We start from the raw sequence: 13,464 nt of genomic DNA, 5'->3' as shown, positions 1-13,464 counted from the left end.
ACCTTTATTTTTAGTAACTTTGAGTATTGTGATTCTTGTGATACAGTGCTATATGATATAAGTGGTATAGTAGGAGTTTTGCATGTCTCCTAGTTAAGCCTAAACTGCTCTGCTATAGTTACCTCTAACAGCCTAAGCTGCTAGAACACTACTAATCTACTAATAAGGGATAACTGGACCTGGCACAAGGTGTAAGTACCATCAGGTACCCACTATAAGCCAGGCCATCCTCCTACATACTCACCCTGCGAGCCAGGCCTCAGTTTATAGCCACCACTCACCCAGCGAGCCTGGCCTCTGTTTATAGCTGCCACTCACCCAGCGAGACAGATCTCAGTTTATAGCCACCAGCCACTCTGCGAACCAGGCCTCACTTTATAGCCACCACTCACCCTGGGGGCCACGCCTCAGTTTATACTCACCACTTATCCTGCAAGCCAGGCCTTAGTTTATAGCCACCATTCGCCCTGCGAGCCAGGCCTCTGTTTACAGCCACCACTCACCGTGAGAGCGAGCCCTCAGTTTATCGCTACCACTCACCCGGTGGGGCAGGCCTCAGTTTATAGCCACCACTCACTCTGCGAGACAGGTCTCACTTTATAGCCACCATTCACCCAGCGAGCCAAGCCTTAGTGTATAGTAACCACTCATCCTGCAATCCAGATCTCAGTTACTTTATAGCCACCACCCACCCTGCGAGCCAGGCCTCACTTTATAACCACCACTCACCCCGAGAGCCAGGCCTCAGTTTGTAGCCAACACTCTCCATGCGAGCGAAGTCTCAGTTTAAAGTACCTCTCACTCTGTAAGCAGGCCTAAATTTATAGCCACCACTCGACCGGGGAGCCAGGGCTCAGTTTATTGCCACTGCTCACCCAGCGAGACAGATCTCAGTTTATAGCCACCACTCACCACGAGAGCCAGGCCTCAGTTTATAGCCACCAGCCACCCTGAGAGCCAGGCCTCAGTTTATAGCCACCACTCACCCTGCGAGCCAGGCCTCAGTTTAGCCACCACTCACCCTGCGAGCCAGGCCTCAGTTTATAACCACCACTCACCCTGAGAGCCAGGCCTCAGTTTATAGCCACCAGTCACCCTACGAGCTAGGCCTCAGTTTATAGCCAGCACTCACTCGGCTAGCCAGGCCTCAGTTTAGCCACCACTCACCCTGAGAGCCAGGCCTCAGTTTACAGCCACCACTCACCCTGAGAGCCAGGCCTCAGTTTATAGCCACCAGTCACCCTACGAGCTAGGCCTCAGTTTATAGCCAGCACTCACTCGGCTAGCCAGGCCTCAGTTTAGCCACCACTCACCCTGAGAGCCAGGCCTCAGTTTAGCCACCACTCACCCTGCGAGCCAGGCCTCAGTTTATAGCCACCACTCACCCTGAGAGCCAGGCCTCAGTTTACAGCCACCACTCACCCTGCGAGCCAGGCCTCATTTTATAGCCACCACTCACCCAGAGAGCCAGGCCTCAGTTTATAGCCACCAGCCACCCTGAGAGCCAGGCCTCAGTTTATAGCCACCACTCACCCTGCGAGCCAGGCCTCAGTTTAGCCACCACTCACCCTGCGAGCCAGGCCTCAGTTTATAGCCACCACTCACCCTGAGAGCCAGGCCTCAGTTTACAGCCACCACTCACCCTGCGAGCCAGGCCTCAGTTTACAGCCACCACTCACCCAGAGAGCCAGGCCTCAGTTTACAGCCACCACTCACCCTGCGAGCCAGGCCTCAGTTTAGCCACCACTCACCCTGCGAGCCAGGCCTCAGTTTATAGCCACCACTCACCCTGAGAGCCAGGCCTCAGTTTATAGCCACCACTCACCCTGCGAGCCAGGCCTCAGTTTATAGCCACCAGTCACCCTGCGAGCCAGGCCTCAGTTTATAGCCACCACTCACCCTGAGAGCCAGGCCTCAGTTTATAGCCACCACTCACCCTGCGAGCCAGGCCTCAGTTTAGCCACCACTCACCCTGAGAGCCAGGCCTCAGTTTACAGCCACCACTCACCCAGAGAGCCGGGACCCCCTTTCCCCCAGTCGCCCACCGCTCCCTCGATCCTCAGACCCTGCTGGGCGAGGACTCTCCGAAGGATGAGAGTGGGGAGCGCCGCGTGCCCTTGTTCAGGCATGAATAATGGAGGAAGGAGACACGGAGACGTGTGCACTTTATGTAAACTGCCTCACCGAGACAGCACATTACTGTCGCATGAAATAGCTGCTCATTAACATTTCTGATAAATATTTTAGCCTCGGAAATGGCACCCGCTCAGGATGTCAGCGGCGAGTGAGTAGTTTGGGGGTGGGAGGGGCGGCGAGGGAGGCTGTCGGTGGCTGAAAAATGATATCGCTAAAATCATCCCTCGTGTCTATTATGTGGGCAGGTTATAGAAACGAATGCCTCCCCTCTCTGTCCTTTCCTGTCCACAGAGACGGGGATATTTAAAAATGGCGGAATCACTCGCACAGCAGGACACCAGCTAGGCAGGTTCTGCAAAAAGTGGGCGAATCTACGGGAGAAAGGCCCTTTGAAAGGGTACCCTGTATGGGACAGACCTACTGGCCGACAAACCTACCGACCTAGGGGAGTTTCACCCTATTCCATGGGTCAGTCCTCTCAGGAATAGCTCCAGAGACGTCACAGACTGCCCACCATATCTACCACGTGACCCAGGTCATGTGTAACGTCATCACATAGCCCTGGCTTTTTACCAAACATCACTTCATGGCCCAGGCTTATATTTTTTCGTACTCCTGGACAGACATAGGACTTACATTACCAGAATGTAGAGAGCTGCTGGCTGCAAAGCAAGAACTGGAAGGAGATGGCACATTTTGTTATGGGGAGCGTTGACAGGCGTGCAGTACACTTAGGGTGACCAGATTTTCACACCCAAAACCGGGACGGGCACAAACATAGAAATAGGACTAAGGTGGTCATTACAACCCTGGCGGACGGTGTTAAAGCGGCGGTAAAAAAATAGGAATTACGACCGTGGTGGAAACCGGCAACAAAGACAGCCACTTTAACACTCCGACCGCCACGGCAGTACAAACAAACAGCGCAGCGGTCACCGCCAACAGACAGGCGGAAGACAATGTACCGCCCACACTATTATGACAGGCCAATCCGCCACCTTTTCCGGGGCGGATTCACCGTGGATAAAACACGGCGAAAACAGGAATTTCGAAGGGAAAACGCTCACCTTTACACACTCCACGAGGAACGAGGACACCATGGAACTGGAACTCCAAATCCTACCTGCGATAGTCTTCCTGCTCCTCTACCAGGAGCACGAACGCCGGCGGCGAAGACCACGGTGAGTACTGCACCTACGACACAGGGGAGGGGGGGAGGCAAAAAACAGGGACACACACATGCAACACCCCCACCCTCATCCACTACAACACACACACTAATGCGTATCAATACATCACAGTTACACCCCCCAAAGCCCCTGGAAGAATGCAAAGACCAAAGAAAATGAGTGTAACCATCGGAATATATTACAAACAAGTAGGCAGAAATATATATATATATATATATATATATATATATATACATATATATATATATATATACACCATGTACAAAATATATACCAGGCATAGTAGTCCAGGTACTGCACAAAGAAAGTCCGTGGAACACTGGGACCACACGGTATGGGCGAGGCCCACACAAGATCCACGACCATGACGGAGAGAACACTGCAGGGGCATCAGACAGCACCTCAGGGGGAGGGAAAGGGGGGGCACCTCAGCCGCTTGAGTGCACGACACCAAATCCACGAGGGGGCCACATGCCCACTGTTCCATCCTGGGGAGTGCAAACGCACAGTCTCTCAAGTCTCTACAGTGGGTGGTTTGCCCACTGTTCAATCCTGGGGTGTGCAAAGCCACAGTCTCTCAAGTCTCACAAGTGGGTGGGTTGCCCACTGTTCAATCCTGGGGAGTGCAAAGCCACAGTCTCTCAAGTGGATAACAGTCTCCACTGGTTCTGGAGGGGGACTGGTGCCCAGAGTGCTTCATCCTGTTTAGGACAGAGGTAGTGGATGGATGTCTCCACTGGTTCTGGAGGGGGACTGGTGCCCAGAGTGCATCACTCACCCCGTGACGGACCCAGTTGCATCAGTGCCCCTGCCGCTCATGGGCTAGCGGTGCTTGAGTTGGCGGTGCCCTGTTCAGCGGTGCTTGAGTTGGCGGTGCCCTGTTCAGCGGTGCTTGAGTTGGCGGTGCCCTGTTCAGCGGGGCTTGAGTTGGCGGTGCCCTGTTCAGCGGTGCTTGAGTTGGCGGTGCCCTGTTCAGCGGGGCTTGAGTTGGCGGTGCCCTGTTCAGCGGGGCTTGAGTTGGCGGTGCCCTGTTCAGCGGGGCTTGAGTTGGCGGTGCCCTGTTCAGCGGTGCTTGAGGCGGCGGTGCCCTGTTCAGCGGTGCTTGAGTTGGCGGTGCCCTGTTCAGCGGGGCTTGAGGCGGCGGTGCCCTGTTCAGCGGTGCTTGAGTTGGCGGTGCCCTGTTCAGCGGGGCTTGAGTTGGCTGTGCCCTGTTCAGCGGGGCTTGTGCTGGCGGTCCTTCATGGCCCAGCGGGCTTTTTGCTGGCGGTCCTTCATGGCCCAGCGGGGCTTTTGCTGGCGGTCCTTCATGGCCCAGCGGGGCTTTTGCTGGCGGTCCTTCATGGCCCAGCAGGGCTGGTGCTGGCGGTCCCTCATGGCCCAGCGGGGCTTTTGCTGGCGGTCTTTCATGGCCCAGCGGGGCTGGTGCTGGCGGTCCTTCATGGCCCAGCGGGGCTTTTGCTGGCGGTCCTTCATGGCCCAGCGGGGCTTTTGCTGACAGTCCTTCATGGCCCAGCGGGGCTTGTGCTGGCAGTGGCCTCCTGGGCAGCTGTGCTGGGGCTGGCGGTGGCCTCCTGGGCAGCTGGGCTGGGGCTGGCGGTGGCCTCCTGGGCAGCTGTGCTGGGGCTGGCGGTGGCCTCCTGGGCAGCTGTGTTAGGGCTGGCGGTGGCCTCCTGGGCAGCTGTGCTGGGGCTGACGGTGGCCTACTGGCCAGCTGGGCTGGGGCTGGCGGTGGCCTCCTGGGCAGCTGGGCTGGGGCTGGCGGTGGCCTCCTGGGCAGCTGTGCTGGGGCTTGCGGTGGCCTCCTGGGCAGCTGTGCTGGGGCTTGCGGTGGCCTCCTGGGCAGCTGTGCTGGGGCTGGCGGTGGCCTCCTGGCCAGCTGGGCTGGGGCTGGCAGTGGCCTCCTGGGCAGTGGGGATGATGGCGGTCTTCTCCGCCGTGCAGCTCTTCCCAGGCTTGCCGGGTTTCTTGTGGCCCTTCCCCACCTTGGAAGGTGTCACAGCTGACTCCACACTTCGAACGGGACCCCTGGGAGCGGCTTTGGTGGCTGGAGTCTTCCCCCTCTCCCGCTGGGCACTGGCCAACTTCTGATGCTTCACAGGTGGGGGACTGTCTGTGCTGTGGCTCCGTGCCACACTGGCTGTCCTGGTGGCCGGTGCACTCCACATACCGGTGACTACAGACACCACTGATCCCGGAGATGTCTTGGCTGAGGTGCTACTTCGGGACCTATGAGATGGACGGGGTGGGGGAGGTGTGGGAAAAAGGTCAAGGGTGGACAGGAAAAGTTTTTTGGACACACTGGGACGGGTAGCTGGAGGGGGTTTGGGAGTGGAGGAAGAGGTGGTGGTTGTAGGAGGTATACGTTTGGTGACTTTGGGTGAAGGTGCATGCGCTGGAGGCTGTCGTGAGGTGGATGGCTGTTGGGTGGTTGTGTGCCTGCGTTTGTGTATCTTGGGAGGGGGCGTCACAGATACACTGGGAGAGGACACAGGGGACGTGTGAACGGTAGTGGGGGTGGTGACTGAACGTGAGCGGGGTGTGCTGGTGGGTGTGCTGGTGAGGGACGTAGTGGCAGTAGAGGTAGTGCATGCAGGTGTGAGTGTAGACGAGACTGGGAGGGAGGAGGGAGATGACGAGGAGGGGGACACAGTGGAGCTAGTGGATGTTGGTGTGTCTGCATGTGTGTGTTGCTTGCGTGAGTGCCTGTGGGATGTGTGGTGCTTATGTTTGCCTGAGCTTCCCTTGTGTGTTGAGGAGTGTGCAGGCTGGTCTGATGGTGTGCTTGGGATAGGCAGAGGTACAGGGGATTGGGTCTGGGTGGAGAAAGTTGGAGGGGGGGAGGCTAGAGATGGGGACAATGGCTGCCATCAGTGCTGAGGCCAGAGTTTGAAAAGCTCGGTGAAGGGCCGCCTGACCAGAATGAATGCCCTCCAGGAATGCATTTGTTTGTTGCAACTGCCTTTCTACACCCTGGATGGCATTCAAAATGGTAGACTGCCCAACAGTGAGGGACCTGAGGAGGTCAATGGCCTCCTCACTGAGGTCAGCAGGGGTGACTGGGGCAGGGCCTGAGGTGCCTGGGGCGAAGGTGATGCCCACCCTCCGGGGTGAGCGGGCACGGGGCGAAGGCTGAGGGGCTGCTGGGAGGGCGGTGCTGGTAGGGGGGGGTGGCGGCTGTACCTGTAGATGCGGGGGCACAGATGTTGCCGCCACTACAAGGGAGCTCCCATCAGAGGACGAGTCCATGTCGCTGGTGTCAGCTCCTGTCCCCGCCGTGGAGCTCCCCTCGCCCTTCGTCCCACTGGTGAATTCCGAGTCCGTAGTCTCACCCTCCAGGGCCATGTGGGATGCAGCTCCCTCCTGCTCCGGTGCCACTGCTCCTCCGCCTGATGATGCTAATGCACACAAGAACGGTGAGACCACAAAAAGGGGGGGGGCAACAGAAGAAAGACATGTTGAGTGCATGGATTACCGCTACCGTTGGCGGACACGACAGACACAGAAGCCCCCTGCACTATGCCACGCTCTTGGGCTCCACTGTTCAATTCCTGGGAAATGGCCTACAAGGCTATGGACGACATCTGCACTCATAGATGGCACAGGGGCATGAATAGCTGTACTTGGCACTCTACAGAGGTGGGCTGGGGTGCCACGTGGCCTGCCTTGCGGAGGGGCCTTGCCTACGGAACTCGCCCTGGCCTAGGGAAACCCACAGCCCTCCTCCCCCACCCAGACAACTCCACTGCATGCAAAGTCAGCAGAATGAGAGTGTACTCACCCCCTTGTGTCTGCTGTGATGCCCTCAAGCGCCCATCCAACTCCGGGTAGGCCACCGCCAGGATCCTGAACATCAGGGGGGTCATGGTGCGACAGGCACCCCTCCCACGTTGGGAGGCCATCCCCAGCTGAGCCTCCGCCGTCTTCTTGCTCCAGCAGCGAATGTCCTCCCATCTTTTACGGCAGTGGGTGCTCCGTCTGTGGTAGACCCCCAGGGTCTGGACGTCCTTGGCGATGGCACGCCAAATATCTTTCTTCTGGTGGGCGCTGACCTACATGAAATGTACAGGGGAAGAAGAGAAGTCATTACCAACTCCACCATCAAAGTGATAGGCCCCCATATCCCTACCGTTGCCATGTGGCACATGCATTCACCGTCTTTCATGCATGCAGCACTCTGCCCCCTTCCTTCTTACATCCAGCCCTCTCCACACAGGCATAGCCCATACAACATGCTCCCTGTGTACTTACCTGTTTGTCTGGAGGACCGTAGAGTAGCGTGTACTGGGGGAGGACCCCATCCACGAGCTTCTCCAACTCCTCCGATGTGAAGGCAGGGGCCCTTTCCCCAGACGCACGAGCCATTGTCTCTTCCAGACCGAGGTCACAGCAGCACTTGCAGTGTAGGTCCTCTCCTGTCGAAGATCAGGTATCGAGTGATTGAACAGATAGAAAATGGCGGTCACGTCTGCGGCGGTGCGTACCGTCACCGCCGGCGTACATCGTCATTGGCTCCAGGACCCATAGGGCCCAATGTTAACCAATGCAGCATTGCGCCGCGGTCTTCGACCGCCTACCGCGACGGTGTACAACGCCAGCGCAGTTACCTCACATCCCATTGTCCCACTTTAGAGGTCAGGCAGCCGCCATTTCAGGGGCCCACATGGCTTCATTTTCAACTGCGTCACACATACCTAGGCCTAGACTCAACACACATACAGGCCACCTTTTGTGTATGATTGGTGTTCTGGGTAAACTGTGGGTACGTACCTCTGAGTTGTTTGACTCTGTGCTCGCTGTTGTCCTTCATAGGCACCGTCCGCTGGGACATGTGAGGAGATGGCGGCATCCTCCGGTGTACCGACCGTTGGTGGACCTGTCGACAATGGAGGAGCAACATTTGATAATCACCTACAGGCTTAACCGTGCCACAATCCAGGAACTGTGTACCCAGTTGGAGCCAGACCTGATGTCAGCAATCCGCCATCCCACAGGAATCCCCCCTCAAGTGCAGGTGCTGTCAGTGCTCCATTTCCTTGCAAGTGGGTCATTTCAAACAACTGCGGCCATGGCATCAGGGATGTCCCAGCCTATGTTTTCCAACGTATTGTCCAGAGTGTTGTCTGCCCTTCTGAAACACATGCGGAGCTACATCGTTTTCCCTCAGGTGGAGGATTTGCCTGCAGTGAAAGGTGATTTCTATGCCCAGGGACATATCCCCAACATCATAGGTGCCATTGATGGGACCCATGTGGCTTTGGTCCCCCCCCACAGGAGTGAACAGGTGTACAGAAACCGGAAGAGTTATCATTCTATGAATGTACAGATGGTATGTTTGGCAGACCAGTACATCTCCCATGTGAATGCCATGTTCCCTGGCTCAGTGCATGACGCCTACATCCTGCGGAATAGCAGCATCCCTTATGTGATGGGTCAACTCCAGAGGCACTGTGTGTGGCTATTAGGTGAGCACCTGGAAGCAAGTCAGTGGGAATGGTTGTCTGGGTCTGGGGTTATCCCTTCAGGTTAGTGTGTGTCTAACAGGTGCCCCTCGCCATTTGCAGGTGACTCTGGTTACCCCAACCTGTCATGGCTACTGACCCCAGTGAGGAATCCCAGAACAAGGGCAGAGGAACGCTACAATGAGGCCCATGGGCGAACTAGGAGGGTGATCGAGCGGACCTTCGGCCTCCTGAAGGCCAGGTTCAGGTGCCTCCATATGACAGGGGGATCCCTATTCTACTCACCAAAGGTGTGCCAGATCATCGTGGCCTGCTGTATGCTTCACAACTTGGCTTTGCGACGCCAGGTGCCTTTTCTACAGGAGGATGGTCCAGATGGCGGTGTTGTTGCAGCTGTGGAGCCTGTGGACAGTGATGAGGAGGAAGCAGAGGAAGAAGACATGCACAACAGGGACTCAGTGATCCTGCAATATTTCCAGTGAGACACAGGTAGGAATACAAACCTGTCTACTACATGTACTTTGACACTACTACCTCTCTCCTGTCTGTCGTTTTCACCCAGTGTATGGTCACTGAGTTGTCACTTTCCCTTACGATTTCACAGATGTGGGTCCCACTGTGTGACATCTGCTTAGATTCCTCATGGACTAGAGATGTGTGACATAGGTATGTTGACATTACTACTTAAAAAACATTTTGTCACTGTAATTGCTAATACACTATTTCGAAATCACAGACAGACTCCAGATAATTTTGTGCTTTAGGTGTGTTTATTGAAGTGCTCAATATTTGAGGGGGGTTGTAAAATGGTGAGGGGTGATGGCGGAGGAGTGTCCATGGCAGAGTCCAGTCTATCAGTCTCACAGGTGCATTGCCCATATGGGCATAGGAAGTGGAGCTGGGGCAGTTTAATTATGGACAGGGTGACAAAGTGGGACAGTAGGATGACAATCAGGGTGGTCTCATTTCTTGGCGGGGGCCTTGGCATTGTGCTCTGTCTTTGTCCTGGATCTCAGGGACCATTTGCGGGGTGGTTCTCCCTCTGCAGGGGGTGGGGTGCTGGTGTGGTGGTCCTGTGGCGGGCGTCCAGCCCACTAGCGCCGGTGGAGGTGGTGGGCAGTTCATCGTCCATGCTAGTGTTAGGGGCCCCTTGTAGTGCCCCAGTGTCCCTCCTGGTGTTGAGTAGTTCCTTCAGCACCCCTACGATGGTGCCCAGGGTGGAGTTGATGTTTCTGAGTTCCTCCCTGAAGCCCATATACTGTTCCTCCTGCATGCGCTGGGTCTCCTGAAACTTGGCCAGTACCGTTGCCATCGTCTCCTGGGAGTGGTGGTAGGCTCCCATGATGGAGGAGAGGGCCTTGTGTAGAGTGGGTTCCCTAGGCCTGTCCGCCCCCTGTCGCACAGCAGCCCTCCCAGTTCCCTTGTGTTCCTGGGCCTCCGTCCCCTGGACCGTGTGCCCACTACCACTGACTCCAGGTCCCTGTTGTTGTTGGGGTGGTGGGTTATCCTGGGTTCCCTATAGTGGTGGACACACAGCTGATTGACGTGTCCTGGGGACGGAGGTATGGGCCCGCTGGGTGGGTGCTGTGCTGGTGTTTCCAGAGGGGGGAAGGTCTGTGGTGGCCTGTGCCTGTGTGAGGGGAACCAACTGTCCAGAGGTCCCCGATGGTCCGGGCTGGTCATCTAGATCCAGTTGGACAGAGGTGCTGTCATCACTGTGGGCCTCTTCTGTTGATGGTGTGGACATGTGTGGACCCTCCTGTCCGGTGACATTGGGTAGAGGTCCTGCAGGGGTATAAAAGGAAGTTTATTAAATCTGTGTGTGTAATGGTGTGCAATGGGTGGGTGACCGTGTACCCCAGTGCTAGCATTCCTGTGTGGGAGCTTGTGTGATGATGGTTTAGGGGGGTGTATGGGTATGTGCAGTGGGCATGCTTTGGTGATGGGTGTCCATGCTTTGTTGTTGTATGCAGGGCTTGGTGTTGGGATGGGTGGTTTGTGATGTTGGGACATATGTGAGGAGTTGGGGTGCTGGGGGTGAGGGTGGGGGTATGTGATAGCATGCAGGTTGGGTGGGGGATGTAATAGTAAAGCTTTGTCTTACCAGAGTCCATTCCTCCACCTACTCCTGCGGGGCCCTCAGGATGCAGAATCGCCAAGACCTGCTCCTCCCATGTTGTTAGTTGTGGGGGTGGAGGTGGGGGTCCGCCGCCAGTCCGCTGAACCACCAGGTGGTGTCTTGAGACCACGGAATGCACCTTCCCCCGTAGGTCGTTCCACCTCTTCCTGATGTCCTCCCGATTTCTTGGGTGTTGTCCCACTGCGTTGACTCTGTCCACTATTCTTCGCCATAGCTCCATCTTCCTAGCTATGTAGGTGTGCTGCACCTGTGATCCGGATAGCTGTGGCTCTACCCGGATGATTTTCTCCACCATGACCCTGAGCGCCTCCTCCGAGAACCTGGGGTGTCTTTGCCGTGCCATGGGGTGGTGTAGGTGATGTGTGGGGTGGAGTGTGTGGTGATATGTAGTGGTGTGTTGTGTGAGGTGCATGGAAGATGCTGTTGTTCTTGCTGGTGCTGTCTCTCTCTGGCCTTCTTTCAGAATGTTTGGTAGTAGGGGTTTGTGGGTGATGTGGGTGTGTGTTTTATATTGTAATGGGTGTGTGGGAGTGGTGTGTGTATGTGTATCAGGTGTGTGTATTTTGAATTGTCCAATGTGGCTGTGTTTTTGAAATGTGTGTGTATTTTGAGCGCAGCGGTGTGTACCGCCAATGGAATACCGCGGTTGAAAGACCGCCGCGTGGATTTGTGTGTCGTGATAGTGTGGGCGTATTTCTGTTGGCGTGACGGTGGAGGTTTTGTTTAAGCCAGTTTATCACTGACCTTTGGTGTGGCGGACTTGTGTGGGTGTCTGACTTTTGGCGGATTCCGAGATGTGGGTCATAATAGCTGTGGCGGAATTCCGCGGCTGCGGCGGTGTGTTGGCGGTCTTCTGCACAGCAGTAAGCGCCTTTTACCGCCAATGTTGTAATGACCGCCTAAGTGTTGACACATCATTCAGAGATATATATATATATATATATATATATATATAATCAACGCCCTGGCTTATTGGAGACCTTCTTCACCCCTCATTAAATCCTGCTTTGCTGCTTCAATGATGAGAGGCAGCACAGCAGGTGACTCTACAAATGTTAAGTTGTGTCTCTGGTGCGAAAAGAGGGCTGGTTGAACCTTGAGCCTACAAAACTCTGTGATTAATGTGCACGTTCATTCGACCCTCTCTCAAAAACCCGGATATGTCTTTGTTTTGACAAAAAGTGTCGGGACATCGGGACAGCCCTTAAAAAGCCGGGACTTTCTGGGCAAAACCGGGACGTCTGCTCACCCTAAGTATCCTCACAGCTGCAACAATCGTCAACACACAATAAAAACACGAGCAGTAAGAAACACCACAAATAGGCAAACTCCATGTGCAAGCATCACTGACATTATACTGCAGCTTGGTCACCTGCTCTAGGTGTGTGGGTCTGTGTGTGCTTTATCAGTGTGTAATGCCAGCAGGGCTGGCTCTGCCTTTTATCCATCAGAGAGCGCTAAAATGGGTGTCACAATGATAACAAGGGCTAGCATTGTCCTGCCTCGAAAATCGAAATTCAGTCTGATTGTCAATTAAAGGGGCTCCATGGGAGCGGTTGGAGGGGTCTGGTTAGGTTGAGCGTAAGCGTACAACCTCTTGTATATTTTTAAGTATACTTCTTCCAGCTATTTCATTTGTTAGTTTCAGTGTCATTTAAAAATCCTTTCTTGCTAGTGGCCAGTCATGCCTCTTTTTTCCCCCTTCTTCTGTGTGGGAGCCGGGACCAACTACAGTCTAATCATGCTTTGTCCTGTTTATCTGGTCTGTAGGGGACTTCTTTTTTATTTTGTTTCCTACTCTTGTCCAGGGAAGTTTCCCTTTTCATTTGCAGAGCATTCTTTCTCTTAACTTAGCTGTAAACAAGGCTATAAACCAGGCTGTTATCTTGGTCACATTTGATCTTTGTGGGCTCTCTGCACCCTCTCTCAGCTGCCTGGCTCTGCCCTTTCTTAGCTTGGATTTTCTTTACGTAGTGTGCCTGCCAGTGTGCTGAGAGTAAAGGCAGAGAATCACTTGTAATTGCATATACCCTAGGCACCCAGCTCTACCAGGGCTCTGCAATCCTTAGAGACTGTGCCCACTTCTACTCCATCCTGGGATCCCACTCGCAGCTCCATCAGTGCATCTCAGTTCACACACTCCAAGCCCTCAGCCATGCCAGTGTCAGGAACCCCACACAAGCTGTTTGCCAGAGCACCTCAGTTCTTGCAGTCAGTACACTCTGCTGCTCCAGTACTGGGACCTTCGGCGCAGCTTCATCAGTGCACCGCAATTCACACACTCCAAGCCCTCAGCCGTGCCAGAACCCCACACATGCTGTCTGCCAGAGCACCTCAGCTCTTACAGTCAGTACACTCTGCTGTTCCAGTACTAGGACCTCAGGTGTAACTCCATCAGTGCACCTCAGTTGTACCCCGACGAGGTCACTTCCTTCCTCCTACTGGGATGCCGCTTACATACAGTGCCATTACAGCAGCTCAATTCTAATATTCAGTCCTACTGCCAAGCCAATACTGGACCAAAAAGAGCAAAATACAG

Source organism: Pleurodeles waltl, chromosome 12 (assembly GCF_031143425.1).
Source record: "Pleurodeles waltl isolate 20211129_DDA chromosome 12, aPleWal1.hap1.20221129, whole genome shotgun sequence".
Lineage (NCBI taxonomy): Eukaryota > Metazoa > Chordata > Amphibia > Caudata > Salamandridae > Pleurodeles > Pleurodeles waltl.
This window is presented reverse-complemented; position numbering follows the sequence as displayed.